General features: G+C 44.5%; 1 protein-coding gene across 3 annotated transcripts in view; it reads right to left on the bottom strand.

The window, feature by feature from the left end:
- Window positions 1–19454, bottom strand: part of ZNF532 (zinc finger protein 532) — a 73127-nt gene extending 53673 nt beyond the window's left edge. For 2 of the 3 annotated variants that reach the window (XM_081943618.1, XM_081943620.1), the window contains exon 1: window positions 18861–19454. The gene's annotated coding sequence lies outside the window, so the exon portion shown is untranslated. Of the gene's footprint in view, window positions 1–17853; window positions 18632–18860 lie in introns of those variants that run through there. The other variant, XM_081943619.1, reaches the window with a different exon arrangement.
- Window positions 19455–20850: the final 1396 nt, after the last annotated feature.

The following is a 20850-nucleotide window of genomic DNA, read 5'->3' as shown; positions in this document are numbered from 1 at the left end:
TGGGTTGGACTAGAAGACCTCCAAGCTCTCTTCAACTCTGTTATTGTAGTATTATAATTGTATTTTTTCAGCACTTGCAGGAGGGGCTGTCAAATGACAGCAGCACCATTTTCACCATCTGGATGCAGGCCACACTCCTTTTCTACAGCCATCATAACATCACAAGCATGTACGAAAGGGGCGAAGCTCATATGACAATGATATCACACTGCTTTTGTCATTTTGATCAACACATTGGACCCTGTGGATGTCTGTTTCAAAAAGTGCAATGGTAGCATAAGCCAAGTGTTTTTCTCACTGTGGAGGATTTGTATCCTTAGTTCATTCTCCCCAATCCTGATAAAGTTGTTATGTCTCTACATCCATAATTTTGGTATGGGACTATGGCAGTTCTGTAAATTTGGAACATCTAGAAGTACTGGCCTGAAGAAGCTGAGCATGGCCATATTTGTGCATTTCATCTTCTTCCTTTCTATCCTTGGTCTCTCCATATTATCGATAGGAGATGAAACATTTCTATTTCCCCTTCAGTCGTCTGATCCATGTCCTCTGTCTAACACACCACTTTATCTGTTATGTTTTCAATATCTCTTTCATTAGTGGTCCCTCAGTGATGTTCCCAACTCCACAGGTCAAGATATTGAATGGTAAAATTAAAATTTAGTCAGTGGAAGGATTCCAAATTAAATTCTTCACTTTAAAAATCTTAAGTAATGAAACAGATATCTACCAGAGACTGCAGATTTCAAGAATACAGTGGTACTTTGGTACTCATAGTTAACTGGATTCAGAAGGCATGATGAGTACCTAAAACAATGAGTACCGAACAAATTTTTTATCATAAACAATAATGTAGTGAGTCACAAGGCAGTGTGCAGCAGCTACCAAAAAAAGCCAACACAGTTCTAGGCTGCCTAAACAGAGCGATAGAATCAAGATCACGTGAAGTGTTAATACCACTCAATAAAGCCCTAATAAGGCCACACCTAGAATACTGCATCCAGTTTTGGTCACCACACTATAAAAAAAGATGTGGAGACTCTAGAAAAAGTGCAGAGGAGATCAACCAGGATGATTAGAGGACTGGAGACTAAAACGGTTACAGGAACTGGGCATGATTAATCTAGTGAAGAGAAGGACCAGAGGAGACATAATAGCAGTGTTCCAATATTTGAGGGACTGCCAGAGAGGAGAGGGTCAAAATATTTTCACACGGGCTTCGGCTAGAGTTCCTCTCCATTCCCCCTAACCACTTTCACACATTTCCCCTGGCGCAAAACCTAGATAAGCACAGGTGGATGCGTCAGGCCATTAAGCATCTGTTTGACATTGCCGCAAAAGAACCAGGTTCTCCGTCAACTTTGAAAAGAGTTCCCTCACCCCGTCAACTAGAATTCTCCATTTAGGGGCGGTTATAGACTCCCGTGCAGGGAAGATTTTTCTCTCCCTGGACCGCAGGGCCAGTTTGGTTAAGATGGTTAAGCAGGCCCGTGGGGACCGTTATGTTCCCATAGCCCTTCTATCCAGCTTGTTGGGGAAACTCATATCCTGCATCGAGGTAGTGCCGTGGGCACGGTTGCACGCCAGGACTCTGCAATGGCAACTCCTACCGTTCCAGAAGGCCAACACCAGCAGCTCGCCGGCCAAGGTCGAGGCCACCCCTCAGGTACTGATTTCCCTCAAGTGGTGGCTGTCCCCAGCCTTGCTCAAGGGGTGCGAGATCAGGGACCAGGAGCACCTCGTTCTCACCACAGACGCCAGCCTGTTCGGCTGGGAGGCGACCCTGGGGTTCCAGTTGGCGCAGGACCAGTGGTCCTGGCAGGAGCTCTGACACAACATCAACTGGCTGGAGCTCCAGGTGATCCATCTGGCGCTTTGACATTTCCGGACCGCTGTCGAGGATCATCATGTCCTGGTCCTCACCGCCGTGGTGGCCAAGGCCCACATCAATCGGCAGGACAGCACACGTTCCAGGGCACTGCACACCGAAGTGATGTCGCTGGGCAGCTGGGCAGAGAGATACCTGCGGTCAATCCGGGCGGAGCACATCACAGGGATCGACAACCATCAGGCCGACTGGCTCAGTCGAGAGACGGTGGACAATGGAGAGTGGAGCCTGTCCCAGGAGCTGTTCCAGAACATCTGCCGCAGGTTCGGACGGCCAGTAGTGGACCTCTTCATTACTCAATTACCCAGCTTCCACGGTTCTTCTCTCTGTTCCCAGCTAGGGGAACGGAAGGGGTCGACGCCCTTGCACAAGATGGCCAAGGGGGCTACTGTACGTCTTTCCTCCCCTCCTTCCCGGAGTGGTTCAGAAGCTAGTCAGGGAGCAGCCAGAGCTGATCCTGGTGGCTCCTTACTGGCCTCCATGGCAGATTCCGGATGGGGAAATAGAGCTACACCAAGGGAAGCTAATGCACCCGGAACCACACTGGCTGCAACTAGCCATGTGGAGATTGAGCAGGAGCGCCTAAAAGGAGCTCAATTTTCTCTTCGGGTGATTAGAACCATAGGGGCCTCGCAGAAATTCCACCTCAAGGATCTATGACTCTACATGGGTTGCCTTCGTTTCCTGGTGTCAGGCAAAACGGGTTGAGCCCACCAGGGCCTCAGTCCCGCAAGTCCTGGAATTCATCCAGGACAGCCTAGACAAGGGTCTCGCCCGGGGTACTGTGCGCAGGCAACTAGCTGCCCTTGCACGATCCTCCCGGGCGAGGGCCTGGTCCCTCTCACCCAACTACCCGTTGTGAAGAGGTTCCTTCGGGGGGTCTCCAACCTGCACTTTGAGCCGCTGAGAACAGTTAGCTTGAAGCACCTAACCCTTAAGGTGGTATTCCTAGTTGCTATCACATCAGCTAGGAGCACTTTCCTCCAGGGAGGACTTGTGCATGTTTCACAATAACAGGGTCGTGTTGAGGTTAGACCCAGCCTTCCTTCCTAAGGTGAATTCCATATTCCACAGTTCCCAGGAACTTGTTTTCTCCTATTTCTACCCTAATCCGGCTAGGGAACGGGAACAGCAGTGGTACCGGTTGGACGTTCGATGGGCCCTGCATATTTACTTGAAGCGGATGGCCTCCTTCTGGAGGTCAGAGGCACTCTTCCTATCCTTCCAACCTTCGTTTCTGGGTAAGAGGGTAATGTCTTCCACCATTAGCTGGTGGATCTGTTTAGCCATCTCCCTAGCATACGAATCCCAGAGGTTGCCGGTGCCAGCTGACATCACGGCACACTTGACGAGGAGTGCTGCCACCTTGGCGGCTTGGGCCTCCCAGGCCCCGATAGACGACATTTGCAGAGCGGCTACATGGGCATCCCCATTGCTGTTTATCCGACATTACAGGTTGGATGCTTTCGCATCGGCTGATGCGACATTTGGGTGCAGGGTGCTACAGCAGGTTATTGCAGAGCATGAGTTCCCCGCCCATGGGACTTAGCTTTGGTAGGTCCCATCCACTGGCGCCTCCTGTCCCTCGCTCCGGAAAATGGCAGCTGGTCTTACCTGAACTGCTATTTTTGGGGCTCCAGGAGGCTCCAGTTTCCGCCCTAGGTAGTAGGCTAGCTGGGGTGGTGGGAGTTCTCCTTTGTGCCTTGTTTTCAGGTCTGGGGGGAGCTCACTTCGATGAACTGGAGAAGAAAGGGTGGAGCACAGAGGCGTGTCTTCAGCTTCATCCCAGTCTCATGGCCGAATGGGCGTGAGCCTCCCGAAAATAGCAGTTCAGGTAAGACCAACTGCCATTTTTCAAAGCACCTGAAGACCAGACAAGGAATAATGGATGCAAACTAACCAAGGAGTTTCAACCTAGAAATAAAGAGGAACTTTCTGACAGTAGAACAATCAACCAATAGAACAGCTTTCCCTCAGAAGTTGTGGGAGCTTCATCACTTGAGACCTTCAAGAAGAGATTGGACTGCCATCTGTCAGAAATGGTGTAGGGTCTCCTGCTTGAGCAGGGGGTTGGACTAGATGACCTATAAGGTCCCTTCCAACTATGCTAATCTGTTAAATCGGAATTCACTGCTTATTGATTGATCTATTTCACCTCATATGCAGATGTTACTGAGTCCATGAAGAGCTAAGTGATGTGATTTTTGTGTGTGTTGGCAAAGACCAATCTTGAATTTGACAGATTATTTACCCACATCTTATTTACCTTTCATTTGCCCAACAAATGAAACAGGATGGCTTCATTTTGCTTCCTGACTTCAACCCAATGAATAGTTTTGAGGGGGGGGGGGAGAAAATATCAAGAACACTCATCATAACATTATTACTGATCAAAGCACAAACCAGCAGAAGTTGCAACTAAACAAATGCATACTTAATGAAAAAGATAAAAGGCAGTCTAACTAGCATTTCCCCCTTTCTTCTTCAGTGTCTTCTCCCCAGTTCCTGGAGCTCATAAAACATTTATTCAAGGGTTGTGATTAGGTAACTCAGTTTACCAATAAGCCCTGTAGGCAAAGTTGTTGAATACTAAGGCAAGGAGTCTTAAAAGGGGCCGTGTGTTATTCAATCAAAATACCGTTTTCAATTGTATACCGATAGTCCTCAATTTACTACCATTCTTTTAGTGACCATTAAAAGTTACAATGGCAGTGACATATGACTGTTTTCTAACTTATGACCATTGCAGCATCCCCATGGTCATGTGATTAAAATTTGAAGACTTGGCAACTGGCTCATATTTATGACGGTTGCAGTGTCCTGGGGTCATGCGATCACTTTTTGCAACCTTCTGACAAGCAAAGTCAATAGGGAAGCCGAATTCACTTAACAACCATGTTGGTAACTTATCAACTGCAGCGATTCCCATAACTGTGTCGAAAAAGGTCGTAAAATGGGACCAGAACTCCCTTAACAATTGTCTTGCTAGCAACAGAAATTTTGGGATCAATTGTGGTTGTAAGTCGAGGACTACCTGTAGAGGCAAACCATAGATCGGAGAAGACTCCACATTGAATTTCACTATTGGTACTCATACATGAAGGGAAGTAATGGCTCAGTGGTGAAAGATACTGAGCGTGTCAGCTTGGTGGTATCCGAAGCAGAACATCCAGATTCAGTCACCGTTTTGTTCCATATAGTATCAACCTTGTGAACTCTCAAGCTTCTTCTTTCCTCTATTTATTCAAGATGGAGGGTGATTAATATTTATATGTATTTATATATTAGGATGCAGGTATATACATACGTTGTTAGTTGCGAAGTCATGTCCGACACTTCACGACCCCATGGACAACGTTCCTCCAGGCCTTCCTGTCCTCTACCATCCTCTGGAGTCCATTTAAACTCATGCCTACTGCTTCGATGACTCCATCCAGCCACCTCATTCTCTGTCGTCCCCTTCTTCTTTTGCCCTCAATCTTTCCCAGCATCAGGCTCTTCTCCAGTGAGTCCTTCCTTCTCATTAGGTGGCCAAAGTACTTGAGTTTCAGCTTCAGGATCTGGCCTTCTAAAAAGCAGTCAGGGTTTAGGGCATGTCTATATGTATGTTATGTATGTGTACATTTTTGAGACCAGGCAACAGAATTTCATTTTTTAATGTGTGCCAGTGTGTCCGCAGTAAAAGAATGACAAGAAAGGTTATCTCATCTTGGCTACATGACCAAGGAAAATGTCTTCGGACAATGCTGGCTCTCTCGTCCAGGAAACAGAGATGAGCACCATGCCCTAGAGTCAGACATTAATGGACAGGGAAACTTTTACCTTTTTACTCATACACCAAGCTGCACAACGAACATTAAATTAAACCATAATTTGTTTAACCTTGCCTTATTAATTAATTCGCAGGTACCTCTAAGCTATATGCTGTGGTTTACAAGTATATTGGCCAGATCCACACACTATTGTTAAGCAAACACCAAACTAATCACAATATTACGTATTACATCTGATTAATATTTGGCTTCCTTTCCTTTTTCTGCTGTATTGATCTCCAGTCTGTGCTTGTAGCTACGGTCTCCTTCCTCATCTGCTTCTCCCTTCACATCATACCTTTCTGCATCCTATTTCCAACTGTTTGAAGGCAAACCAGTTGTTTTTCCCCACCCATAGCAACAGTGTTGATCACTGACTATCCTTTGCATTTCTAAAAATAAAATGCAGGCATTTAATGCATTTATAAATAATGGCTTCTCAATGCAATTCCCATTGATTAGAATGCTTTCCCCCTAGAAATAGCATGCACAATTTTGCTATTAAACTAGACACAGACTGGAAATGATTTTATTCAGTTCAGCATTTCATGATGGGGCAGCTGATAAATGAATGTGAGACATCCCCCCCTCACCGAATAAACATGCTTTCACTGGGGTTACAAATAAATTCACCACTTATGTTTAATGATTATATTTTAATTTTTATATTAAATTTTGCAGGCCTGCAACTGCCTGCTGTAAACATGAACAGACAGAACAGGAAGAAAAGCCCAGAGTGAATTTTGACAATGTTTCCACTTCCTTTCACAAATCTAATTAAGTTCTTTTAAAACAAAAATCATGATCCTCCTCTGAGTTGCTTGTTACCCCACCAGGGGTGCTTACTTACCTCCTGATGTGCACACATTTTTACTCTATTTTAGGTGTTGAGTTTAAATGTATTATTTAATTCTGTACGTTGCTTGGAAAGGCACTGCAAGAGGCAGTAATATAAATGTTTTGCGTTAACAAAATAAATTCACAAAATAAAATTTAGGGTTTAGCTCAATTTAAATTTAAATTTAGTTCAATTTTGAGATTGTCATTCTAGTTTTTCCATAATCTATTTACGTGTTGTAATAATAATAATCCCCAGAATTCTTGCCTCTAAATCTAGAGGACATCCAACAGGGGAAGGGTGTTTTAAATCCTCCAGGATGTGCATAATACTCACGGAGTTTTCCACAATGCTAACCTTACTGGCCACTATATTTACAGGAGGAGTTCCCAACCCCCGGAACCGGAAACCAATAGCAGTCTGCGGCCTGTTAAATGCACATTCTATCATCAATCCTACCATTTTAACCACAAGCAGAAGAAAGTCACAATCATCATAGGTCCCCTAACTCAGTTGTAATAAACAGCTGGATATAGATAGAAATAAAATACAATCATGATGGAGAAACGAAGGGTTATATCATAGCAGCAGCCATAGGTTGGATGCCTTGAAAAGCTGAGACGTTAGCTACATGCAGCCAGGTTTATAGTGATTATTAGCAAGGCCACTCAAATACATCTTCAATATTCAAAGCTGTTTTTTTTTAACGTGATGGAATGTCTCAGCAGATGGCAATGCCATAAGACTTTCTCCTGGTTTGGAAGGTAGGCAGAATTGGGTTGGGTGTAGCTAGATGGAAGAACACTGGACATACCTACCCAGGTATGCAAGAGAGACTGGGAAAATAAAAATAAGGAAAGTACTTCTGTTCTCTTGCCAAGAGAATTAGAAGGTCCTCTTGCCACTTTAAAAAAGCATCCTAGATAAAGGGCAGATCAACTCAATAAACAAGTATTTTTATGGCTGCAAATATGAAAACATCTGCCAGGGCGGAGTCATATCAAGAATTCTACTTTTATCTTTTTAGTTTTATTTTATTTTGATATGCTAATTTATGATTACAATAGTACAATCTGAGTTGAGATTGGGTACCAGGCTTGCCTTAAGAGTAGGCTTCTAACCTTCCCTTAGGAGCTGGCAGGATATAATATCAACCAAATTCGGAATTAGATGGTAGACCAATAGCATTGTTACTATTTATTGGCAAAAATAGGGGATCTCCGCTGAATGCAACCTTCAATAGAAAAGTCTACAGAGATTCTCAGTCATCCAGGACATGGTTGTCCCAATTTTCAGGAGGCAACTGGACTTCCTTGTTTTTTCTTTGAAGATGTTTTGCTTCTCATCCAAGAAGCTTCTTCAATTCTGACTGGATGGTGGGGAATGGAAGGATTTATATTCCTTGCAGACAGCTGATCATTTGAAAGAAGCAAAACGTCTTCAAAGAAAAAACAAGAAACTCCAGTTGCCTCCTGAAAAAGCACCTTTGGGACAACCATGACCTGGATGACTGAGAATTTCTACAGACTTTTAGCTATGCAAGTTGGGATGAACACCCTTCAAATGGTGTGGGAGTATGAGCAGATTTCCAGAAAAACTGCAGACTATAGGAACCATTAAGCACTACTCAGGTGACCCTGAGGACACAGATAAATCTCCAAGTACTTCAATGACCCTCGGTAGAGGATTTGGAGTTGCCACTCAATGCCGCTGATATAGCAATACACACACGCAAGGATAAGGTACCCTCCAAGTCTTAGAATGGGCTCTTAGGGGGTGGCCGGTGGGGCCACTATCAGAGGATTTTGTGCCCTATAACCGGCGGAGAACATGTCTGCTGTACATGGTTGTGTGCTGTGGGGCAGTCGAGTCGTGGTTCCTACAGCTCTCCATTATCAGATATTGCAAAGGTTGCATGAGGGCCATCTAGGCATATGCCACATGAAGGCCCTTGGGCGCAGCTGCGTTTGATGGTCGGGGTTGGATGAGGCTATCAAACAATGGGTGGGACAATGTGAAGCTTGTCAATCGTCTAGACCAGCCCCACCCACAGCATTACCTAGGGAATGGGACAAACCATCGGCTCCTTGGTCGAGGTTGCTCCTCGATTTTGCTGGGCCTATGCAGGAGACTTACATTGTGATTGTGGTGGACGCCTTTTCTAAATGGGTTGAATTTATACCCATGGCAACCACCACTGCTGAGGCCTCCATTAGAGCCCTGCAGAGATTATTTGCTTGCCATGGCTTGCCTGATGTAGATGTGTCGGACAACGGCCCGCAGTGGACAGCGGCCATTTTCCAAACATTGCTCGCTGCTTTGGGTATCCACCAGGCTCTAACAGCCCCCTACCACCTTGCGAGTAATGGCCTAACATAACGGGCCGTCCGCTCGGCCAAGTAGGCCCTGGGAAAAATGGGCTCAGGGACTTTGCAAGACAAGATAACTCGTATTTGCTGTTCCAGCATTCTACCCCCTGCCCAATAATCAATCGGAGCCCTGCCAAGTTATTAATGGGCAGGAAGCTCCGGATCACATTAGACAGACTCCATCCAAAGTATGGCATTTCCCAAGGTCCATTAGGGTCTCCCAACACTAGGATATTAAAGAGGGGTGACCGTGTTTTTGCACACAACTTTGCTGGAACACCTAAATGGGTTCCAGGCACCATAACTGAAATGACAGGACCCTATTCTTACAGGGTCCTTTTGAATGACGGCCGTATGTGGCGGTGCCACATTGATCATCTGCACAGCCGCAACACTTCGGAAGACCGGGTCGACGGGGAGAACCAGCCTGACAATGAAAGCACCACCGCCGCCTGCCGGCCAAACCATCCTGCGGCACCCTTCTTTCCCAAAGCACTCCCGACACGCTCTCGCCGGCTGACTTACCTGTGGAGCTACGGCAGCAGCCCGGGGGGGGGGGGGTCTCGAGGACCATCCGATGACCAACATACCACTGCAGAAGGGAAACCCACACTTCTTCCTTGTCCGATAGCGCCGGCGCAAGAACTGCAACATTCAGGAAGGATTAGGCGCCGACCCGCCTATCTCTCCAACTATGCTTGCGTGAACTCAGGGGAAAGAGGTGTTGTGTACTCGAGTTATGACCAGCCGCTGTCTATCAAGCCAGCAGGTTATTGTTATTGGTTCCCGCACGGAGGCGTTCTGGCAGGAGAATGGCAAGGTTCTAATTGGTTAACGGGTTGTCAGCTACCATATAAATAGCTGTCAACCCGAGCGTTACTGTTCTGTTGTAACTGTGTTGTTACTGAATAAACTACTGTTGAATGCAGAATCGCCTCAGTCTTTACTCACAGCCTAAGTGAAACACTAAAATTAAGGAATAATAAGTAGCTCTGAGAATCTGGTAGCTAAATAAATGCATACAAAGTGGGCAGGGAAAGGAAAGAAGTAAGATCATAAATAAATGATCTGTATTACCAAAATCGTATAGTTCTATGGTACTGCTTTGGATTTTGTCCTTGTTTAACTCTTCCACTTGACCTACGTATATTGCTTTAATGTGCATTTGGGATTTTTTTTTCTCCTATGGAAACAGTAATCTATGATAAGAGAGAAACAAATGTTTTGTACAATCAAGTTATGGCCTCTTATATCATACAGGCAGGCATTCTTGGATCAGCTGTTCAAAGTCCTGAGCAGAAATTGCAGCTATTTTTTTTTTTTTTTGCCTTTAAAAATATACAGAAAGTCACCTTGGCAGAATACCACAAGTGATTTTTCCATTGCTTTCTTTTACGATGTTTTCTCGACTTTCCAGTCTAACTACGGTACAGTCCTATTGGTTCCCCTTCCAAGTACTAGCCAAGGCTGAGCTGCTTAGATTGCTAGATCAGTTGGTGTCAGTTAGATGTTGTCTCCTATTTTGCCTATTTGCCAAACTTGGTTTGGCACAGAGTCCTTTCTAGCTTAGTCAGCCACACCTTGAAACGCAGGGAATGTTCTGGAATGGCCTGCAATGCCGTAAGTGTACTTAATATCACCCTGAGTGCTTTGAAATGATTTAGATCTTTAGTTAAGAACACAAGACAAACCAAGAAATATTCTGTTGTGGTTTCCTTTTGGTTTATTTTCTCTGCTAAAGCAAAACAGAGCAAATGCCATAGACAATGTTTTCTATAAGAAGGCAAGTCCTGGTAACTACCTCACCCCCCATCCCAAAAATCCTGAAATATATAAAGATGTAGGCCGTATAATTTTGATGAATACATTCAAACCTGCTAAGACAAAGAAACATACGTGCCAATCTTCTACCTTTGATGAATGTATTTAGTGAAAAGGAAGCAAAACTATTTCATTTCAGAAAAAGACATAAAACCTGCCTAAATTGGGCCTGCAGGCCAGATTCTCCCCACGCTGTCATTAAATTATTGTGCCTTGCTCAGAATCAGCTACTGGGAGAAGGCAAAAGGCCAGTCCTTAGACATTAATCTGCATTTTCTGCTTAAAAGAATGGCCTACATGGCTGTAAAAAAAAACCCACCCTCCCTTAAATTTCTTCTCTACAATGTTTGTACAATTTAAATAGAAACAGCCAAAGAAACATAAGCAGTATCTGTTCAGTTTTCTACTGTGATAGGAAAGAATTTCCAGCATAATGTTTGAATGAAAGGGGGAGGAAAAAAAACATTTGCAGCAAGAAAGATCAAATGAAGGCAACATGCAAACAACCCGAAGCATGTATGGTGCAATACTGCTTCCAAACCTAAGCTGTCTGAAGGAAATTGTCACAAGACAAAGCATTGTTACTCACAATTTTGCAAAAGCCTCCAAAATTATCTATCTATCTATATATATATATAGGTCAGCATCAGCTCCCACCCCATGGATTGGAGCTGACCCTTAGAAAAAGCCTCAGTGCAGAACAGTCCTCTATTTCCCCCCCATCATGTAAGAGGGACTGGTGGTTTGTAAGACCGACATCCACAGTTAAATACAGAGCTATTGTATATTGGTATTATTAAACACTAACACAAAGATGGTATCACAGCACCCTGGGCTCCTTCATGCAAGCTATTCAATGCCCTGTCAGAATGGAGAAGCACAGTACATTAAAACACCAGACCAAATATTTTCAGGCTTAATAGATCACATGCAATTTTTCAATAGACTACAATTTATTCCTTAAATACCTTATGTCATCTGCTGCACAATCAGGAAATAAAGAGGTTCCTTAATGCTTGTGTCACCCTCTAAAGTAGCGAGTCCTGCCTGTCATCAGCCTCCATGGAACTTGCCCAATCAAAAGACTCCCAGGGCTTTTAAGATTGTCTACTTTATTCCGCTTGAATACAACAGACACCCTAAATATTAAACTCCATCAGAACACATTTTTCTTTCCTTCAACTCTTTATCCTTCTATCCTTAGTTATTATTTTCCAGGGCTGTACATTCATAATGCCAATTGTCAGCCACGACAGGGTGGATTGCTGTAACTTCACAATGCACATAAAATTCCAGGGTTACTGATGATTTCCTGTTTTAGGAAGTCACTGTTTCAAGCAAAATAGCCACCAATGCAAACAAAAATAAAAGTCTTCCAGTACCTTCTTTAAGAGCCTTTGTTCTTCCCTTTGCCATTTCATTACTGCTTCATCTTACTTCCCCACTCCCTTTCCCTGGAGCTTCCAGCTTCAGCATAAGATGCAAAATGTCTGCTCTTTATCTAGGTATACATTTCTCTATCTTTTTTTAAGAGAAGGAAAGCGAATTATTATCCAAAATCTAAGGCTGTGAAGCTTTTGAGTCAGGAGGAGACATTGCTTACCAGCTGATGCACTGTCCATCCGGTTCCTATTTGAATGTCATTAATGTGAGGGTATTACAATGTAGCCTACTAGTAATCCACTGGAGTTCTGCAAACCTTTTTGAAACAGATCCCCTCCTCTGGATTGCTAAAATGTTCGGCGCAAAATTATTTAATTACCAGAAAATTCACAGAAGGACAAGACGACGTACATATGCTAATTTGTATAAAACGTACAGTCTGTCTTAAAAATGTCTTTGACTTCCAGATCAAAGCGAGGTTATCTCATTTGAGCCAACAAGAGAGAGACAGAGAGACGGAGAGAGACAGAGAGAAAGAGAAGGGATAAGAAGTCATCGTGTTGATATGATGGAGGAAAAAATGTTAAAAGATTAATGAGCAAGTAATTCAAAACAGCTTCCTGCCATATGGACCCCAATTTATGACTATCATATGGGGCCCTCTTCTTTTATGATTTAACAGTAGCAAGGAAATGTCTTCCTGTAAGGTGTACCAAACGAAGACGAATTATGGTTAAGTCTTTATAAAACAATAGGTAGTTCTAATCCTAGGTCATCTGAAATCAGTTAAATAGCATTTCCTCTCTTAACTCAGATTACCAGTTATTCTCTAGTGTGTCTCGGTATGCAATCACACATTGTGTTCAGGCTTTGTTACCATGTAATGCCCATGCTCAGATTGTTACACCCTTAACAAGCACTGCAGCTCACCTTGTGTATTTTGCCTTGTGACAATATTTTAAATGCCAATGATGCCGAGGAACGTTGCACAAGCACAGCAAACCTGAAAGAGTTAAAGGCAGCCCTAATCAATAGGCCTGAAAGGAAAACAAGAGCATGCCTCTTAAAGCTTATTTTGCAAAGGCTTTCATGCGCAATTTTACAACAACACTGTTTTTTTGGCCTTTTGCACAGATACACACAGACACAGGTTTCAGGTTTCCCCCCCCCTCCACCTGAAAAGAAATCCACAATACAACCAGAGTTAAAAAGAGAAAGAGAGAGATAGAGAGAGCGCAAAGTAGCAATCCTGAGCCACATGCATAAAAGGGAAATGCAAGCCAACCCATTTTATTTTGCTGTTTAAAAACAAAACAAGCACCAAGATATATCAGTGTCCCACCTAGCAAAGGAAACAATTTTCTTTCTTTCTTCTTAATAAAGGGTGATAAACTTCAGCTGTGGTCCATTCTTTTATAGCATTACCATTATTATCATTATTTTCTAAAGGCATGAACCAGCCAAAGTTATCAGCCATTGCAAATAGGCACATAACATACACAGAAACCTTTATGACTGTTACATTAGCCACATACCAGAGCTGTGTGTCTAAAGTGTGCATTCACATATTGTTAGGGGACGGTATCTGTTCTGCAAGATCCTCTGCTTTTGGTGCCATGAAGGGAGGGCGGGAGGAAGCCATCTCAATAACTGCATTGTGTTCAGAAGCTGAACTGCCTCAAACCAGTTTCAGCCGGTTCTGGTCACCCTACGTAGAAAGCTATGGCAACCCTCGCTGAGTTGCCAACAAATCCTGAAAACCAGAGTGGTCCAGTTGTTTTCTTCTCTGGTGTGAAGGTAATTTTGTTCTGGTTTCTCTCCCCCCACCACCCCAGCCCACCCCCTGCAATTTCAATCACAGCCCCTTGCACTGAGAGAGAGAGAGACAGAGATAGAGACAGAAACATTTGACATTTTAGCTTTTTTCCTTTGCCGTCCACAACTTACCTCCCAAAACCTGGCTGAAAAGCTGTGTATGTCTTGAAGCTAACAAAGAAAGACCGCAGTTGTTGTTGGTGGTTTTTTTTTTTAAAAAAATGCTCACAGGATCTCCTTTGCTGCATGAAGGATACTCGGCCACAAGAGCAAGCAAACCCCCCCACTTCCACTTCTGTTCCCCAAGAGAGGGAGATGCTTCTGTTGAGTGACATACTTTCCTATGCGCTCTCAAATGTTGGGGCATTTACAAGCAGGATTTCCATCTTCTCAGACCCCACATCTGTAGAACCTTTGGAGTGGTTGTAAAAGAGTCCTTGCTCTTCACAAAGGGTTTATGGCCAACCTTGCCTATTCACTTCCAAGTCACTAGTAACATACACGTACCGTAGCAATAGTTGTTACAATTACAAGGCCTTCTCTTCACCTAAGCAAGACCTCTTCCTCACAAGATGCCCACCCTGCCATGCAGAAGTTCCATATCCCTCACTGAAGTTCATCTCTACTCTTATAACATTGGATAAGTGTCAGCAAATGTTATTTTTCTGCAACTTGAAGCAAGGTGGCATGAGAAGTTGACTCATCCTTCTGCAATATTAAAATACTGATGCTCCTAAGGCACCATTTTCCAAATTGGTGTTTTTTATGTGTTGGAACAGCAGTTTTCAAAATCCCCAGTCCTCATCACAATTCCTTCCTTGTGGAAGGAATTCTTTATCTCTGCCCTGCATCTTTTAACTTACTGCTATTTTCATTCAGATATCTTCCTTCCTTCTCCTTACCAAAATGGTTTCCAAATACAGCAGCAACAACAGTGAGATTCCATAATTTCCATAGACTAAAACCTCCTAGTTCCACCATTCAAAACCTTAACAGCAGATTCTAAGCTAGAAAACAGAGCTTTATTCTGTTTGTCTCCTCCAAGAATTACAGATTACACATAATCATTCTGGGCAGCTTTCCAGTCATTTACTGGTTGTTATGGGAATGTTGGACCAGTGGATATTGAAAAATATAGCTCCCAACTTCTCTCACCACTAATCATGCCGATGGGACTGTTGTTTATTGTACTTTAACATCTGACAAGCCAGAGTTTCCCAATCCCTGACAATCACCGCCATTCAAAACAAGAACAGAAGCCGCCATTTTGATAAAACTGCCTGTTGCTATCCAGTAGTCTCTGTCATCATTACACAAATGCACCCTATAAGAATTTAAGCATAAATTACCGTAAACTCTTACCCTTCACTTCTCAGTCATATTATAATGGCAGGGCTGATTTGCTGGCTGCCTCTGTAAGAAGAATGCCAATGCAACTCCTAGTGGTTGGCTTCAACAGTACATCAATCAAATATATAGCACTCCACCTCACATGGTGGTCCACCAGATACATTCAGGAAGCCCACAAATAGGACCTCAATGGACCCTTCCTTTCCTATTGTGTGTCACATCTCGTATACCGTTCTGGGCTCCACATCTCAAGAAAGGTATTATGGAACTGAAGACGATACAAAAAAGGACACTCAAGTTGATCAGGGGCCTTGAAGACAAGATAGAATGATTGAGAAAAAAGAAATACAAAAATTATAATTAAGTTTTTAAAAATTATATATGGTAAAGAAAGACTAACCTGGGGGAGTTTTCCATCTCTCACAGTACTAGAACTAGAGGCCACCCAATGAAGGAAATTAATAGATTTGAAAGCAATAAAAGGAAATATTTATTCATGTAGCATGTAATCAACATGACAAAACTATTACAAGATCTGATGCTGGCCATTATTTTATGTGCTTCACAATTGGAGATTAGACATACTTTTAAAGGACAGTTCAGTCAATGTTCTCTGGCTCTGATAAATGGGCATACGGCAACTTTTAAGTATTAGGTTCAGGTCACCAACAATGGGAGAGGAGGGCTCCACTGATCTCCCATCTCTTCTTAGATCATTTGATAAACTACTACAACAAATGGAATGATGGCTAGAGAGGCCTGGGCCGGATCTACAGGCTATTCTTAAATATAATACAGATATCTGTTTCACAAGAAAGCCCAGATTCACCTCATGCTAATCTTCTTCTGACTCTACATTTGGATTCAACCAACTCCTTCACAAGTAGATTCTGCTGCACAATGGGTATCAACCATAGAAGAACAATTCTGCAATGGCAATGATTCCATCAAACTGTGACATCAGACATACATTTCTCCATTATATTTTCTCTACCATTATCATTTTTTCAACAAGGTGCACCCTTTTATGTACCACTGTCCTTCTGTCCCCTTTCAAATATCCCACCTCACAATTATATAGACATTGTTATGCTGGATAACTATAACCAATGATTGGAAATAGAGTAGTGGAAGACAAGCAAAAGGACCAGTTTCAGTCTCTGTTATCTCCTGTTACATGATGGCAAAGACCATTGTTGTAATAACTGGGAGATCATTGACGATCAGAGCAGATGAAGTTTCCTGAACTAGTGTCCTCCATGGGAATTGAAATTAGAGGACGTTAGCCATCAGTTTAAGAAGGGCTTGGTGAACATACTGAAAAGCTGGCTGGACTGGAATAATGAAATTATTTGAATATTTGCAAATATTCAGCTGCTGTTTGCAGAGCAACCCGTCTATGTTGGCGGTAGTAATCAAAGGAAAAAACACCCGACTTAGGAGTTATGTGAAATACGTGGCTCTCACATTATTGTTACATCCCTATTACAGCATGGAAAACAATGTTGTCATTGGCACCTGCATTCACCATCTCTGCATCGTGCAGCCATAACCACTTGGAAATGAGGCTCTGGCAACACCCACTTACTACCTTGTTATCTCATATTCCTAACCAAGGACTCATGTCTACAGAGACAGTTTCCCTTCAATAACTGAAACAGGCAGTGACAAATAAGGATTGGCTCAAACTCTTCTACCTAAGTGGATTTCAATCTCAATCATTCCGTGTCAAGAGTGAGGCTCTATCCACCCAAAAATGTTAATTTCAGAATTCAGATGATTCAAAGCCACACGCCTAGAATCTTAATACTTCTGTTTCCAGTCCTGTGGTTAACAATATTTGGAAATAAAAAGTTAATCAAGTAGCAAAAATGGGGTAGAAAAGCATCTCTATATACGCAGAAACAAGTACCAACCATATAACATTCACCAAGCAACTAATAAATGGGTCAAGACCACCCAATTCCCTAAGCACCCAGATCATGGTATCTCTTTGTTCATGCTTTGTCATTGGGGGGAGATAGTATGACTCCCCAACCTGACACCTTCTAGAAGTCTTGTGAAAAATAATAGACATGTTCGGTGGGGCATATAACAATGTAAAGACGATGTGACCTCTTCCATGTGTTCTTCCAGATCTGATTTCGGGGCCTACCTGCCTTAGGTCCAAAATGTACTTCCAACATCTATATCAATGTTTTAAATAAATAAATAAATAAAAGCTTATTTGGTTGACAAACAATCCCTGTTTTACAGGGCAGATGGCCAGGAACCGCAGCCAGAAATAATGGAAGTTAAGGTGTAGCTATATCTAGATTTAAATACAGGGGAAAACGTCTTTAATGATCACCTCTATGGTCGACCTATAGAGTACTATGTGGGTTCTCCATTTTGGGGGAAATGTTTAAGACTACGCTCATAAACCATCCGCTTTCCCTGCATGTTGAGTAAAGCCTTCCACATCTGCAGCCCCCTCCAACTCCATATTGCCTGATCCTCTCTCTTCCCACCTTCATGTCTTCCCAAGATGGCTTGAGAGGGCCGGCACAAAAAAACAAAAAAGCTACCCAGCGTTACCTGAGAGAAATCCTCAGTGAATTTACTGGAGCCTCCAGGAAATGGGCCCAGGCTTGGCTGACGCTCTTAGGGAGGGCAGGATGAGGGCCTGAACAAGTCCCCCCATGGATACCCCCTTGCCAGCAATGCCTTAAGCTCCCGGTGGCCCTGCTGGGCTTTGCAGACAAAACAGACCAAAAAAAACAACTGCTGCTTTGCGGGGAAGAAGGGAAGCGGGCCGTCCGGTGTGCAAGAGCTGGGCGCCTCTTTGCCAGGCGCCGCCAACCGAGGCCTTGCTCAGTCAAGCCATTTCTGCGGCTGCGAACCAGCTCTTTACGGCTCTTTCCAGGCGGGCGCGTTCAAAAACATAAAATAAAATAAAAACCCCTCAAGCCAAACGCTCCAGCAGCCCCAGGCCTCCCAGGGTCGCCGGTCCTCCGCCCGAAGTCGCCTCTGAATAAAACTGGCACAGCGCCTCCGCCCGCGCCTCCGGCCTAATCTTCGCCGCCTTGCAAACCGGGCTGGCTTTTTCCCTCCGGCCGGCGAGAGCACCAACAGGGCCTGGCCTGGCTTTTTCCCAAGCTGCTTCCCGGTCCTTTTTTTTTTTCTTCTCTTCCTCTCCCCCTGTGGAGGCCGCTGGCGCTTGGAGTCCAGCGAGGAAGGCTCTAAAGCTGGCGGGCCCGGAGCGGAGCGAGTGGCGACCGCGGCGGCGGCTCCTCCTCGTTGTTCCTTTGCGGGGCTCGGCGATGAGCCATTAGCCGGGAAAAGGGAATCTGGCTGGAGAAGGAAGATGTGTGCCTCTCTCTCTCTCTCTCTCTCCCCCACCCCACCACACTACCCAGCCCTGTGTGTAGTAGGCTCTGCAAAGAGCCAGGCCCCGGCGAGGGTGGACGGAGGCGAGTAGTGAAGAGACGAGAGATGGGCAATATGGTACCTTTGCAAAGAGAGCCCCGAGAGCGCCTGAGGATCCCCGCTTCCCCAAACCCTCGCATGCAACCTCTTCCATCAACCCCCACATGCAAACAGACCTGCTGCTGCTGGTAGTAGCTTTTGGGCAAGAGGCCAGGGTGCTGCCACGCGGGGAGGGGCCGATCCTGCCAGAGTGCTTTTCAGACAGACATGTTTAAAAGGGCTTTTTTCCTCCACCCCGCCAAAGGCGCCTTTGCAGCCAGAGGCCTGGCTTGCTGGTTTTTTTTTTTTTTAAAGATGGTTGCACATAAAGGCAGGCAGGCAGGCAGGCAAGGCAAGGCAAGGCAGACGCAGGGAGAGCGAGCCTTTTTGCAAGGGCGAGGAGGGAGGGGTAAAGGTGGGGGCGGTGGGGGCTGCCTCTCTGGCTTGGGAAAGAGAGGAGTGGATGGGCTTGGGGGTGTGGGGCGTGGGGGTGGTGGGTTGAAGCGCTCTCCCCTATGGATTCAATTTAAAACTTGCCACTGGAGTGTGAAGAAGAAATGGTGGAGGAGGACGAAGGAAGGGAGGTGGGGAAGGGAAAGATCCCCCCTCCCCTCCCTCTAAAAACGACCATTATTAGTGTTCTTCTGAAGCTTCCCCTTCCTTCCCCTCCCCGTCACTTGATAAATCAGGGATTCCCTCTTGTGGAGAAGGCAGAGAAAAAGAGGTTTTTTTTTTTTTTTAAAGGCATTCAACATCCACCCCCAGCCTCCCTTCTTCAATCTCCGGCATGTTTTAATTACCGGTGAGGAAGGAGCAGCTTGGGGGGAGAAAAAGAGAGAGCTGCAGTCGCTGCAGGGGTGGAAGGGAAAAGCTGATTCCCCCCCCCCTTTTTTTTTGCTGTTGTTTTCCCCTAATTACTAAAATAAAATACAAAATCGACATATGTTATATCCTAAGCAGAAAGGGGAAGGGTGGAGGGTTTAAAAAGAGGTATGCAGCCCTGCAAGGGATACCTCGGTTGATGTTTGCAACCGAAAAAAACCAATAAAATAGGCTGTGATGATAACTGAAAAGGCCCTTAAGGACCTGGCGGCTGATGTTGTGCGAGGGTGGGGTGGGGGCTGCTACCCTCTTCCTCTGTAGCCCCCTGATTTTGGGGCCCAACTTTATTTCCAATAATGGCTCTCTGGACACAGACCCGTGTGCTATTCTGTGCAAATAATAATTTTAAAAAAGCATAGCTCAGGGCTTGGTTTTGAAATGAGGCCATCAGATTGAGAAAGAGAAAAAAAAGGAAGGGAGGGAAAGGACAGGACAGGACAGGAAAGAAGGAAGGAAGGAAAGGTGTGTCAGGAATGTTGGTTATTAGGACCCAAACAATTCTTTTGATGGATGGAATGGAGGGAGGAAGGATGGAAGAATGGAAGGAAGGAAGGAAGGAAGGAAGGAAGAAAAGGTGTGTCAAGAATTTTGGTTATTAAGACCCAAACAATTCTTTTGATGGATGGAATGGAGGGAGGGAGGAAGGATGGATGGAAGGAAGGGTGGGTCAAGAATTTTGGGGATTAAAATATTTTTTTGATGGAATGGAGGGAGGGAGGGAGAAAGGAAGGAAAGGTGTGTCAAGAATTTTGGTTATTAGGACACAAACAATTCTTTTGATGGATGCAATGGAGGGAGAGAGGGAAGGAGGGAGGGAGGAAGGAAGAAGGAGAGAAGGAAGGAAGGAAGGAAGGAAGGAAGGAAGGGTGGGTGGGTGGGTCAAGAATTTTGGGGATTAAAATATTTTTTGAGGGATGGAATGGAGGAATGGAGGGAGGGAGGAAGGAAGGAAAGGTGTGTCAAGAATGTTTGTTATTAGGACCCAAACAATTCTTTTGATGAATGGAATGGAGGGAGAGAGGGAGGGAAGAAGGAAGGAAGGAAGGAAGGGTGGGTGGGTCAAGAATTTTGGGGATTAAAATATTTTTTGATGGAGGGAGAGAGGGAGGGAGGGAGGAAGGAAAGGTGTGTCGAGAATGTTGGTTATTAGGACCCAAACAATTATTTTGATGGATGGAATGGAGGGAGAGAGGGAGGGAGGGAGGAAGGAAAGGTGTGTCGAGAATGTTGGTTATTAGGACCCAA

Source organism: Natrix helvetica, assembly GCF_964273705.1.
Source record: "Natrix helvetica genome assembly, chromosome: 2".
Classification (NCBI taxonomy): Eukaryota; Metazoa; Chordata; class Lepidosauria; order Squamata; family Natricidae; genus Natrix; species Natrix helvetica.
This window is presented reverse-complemented; position numbering and strand designations above follow the sequence as displayed.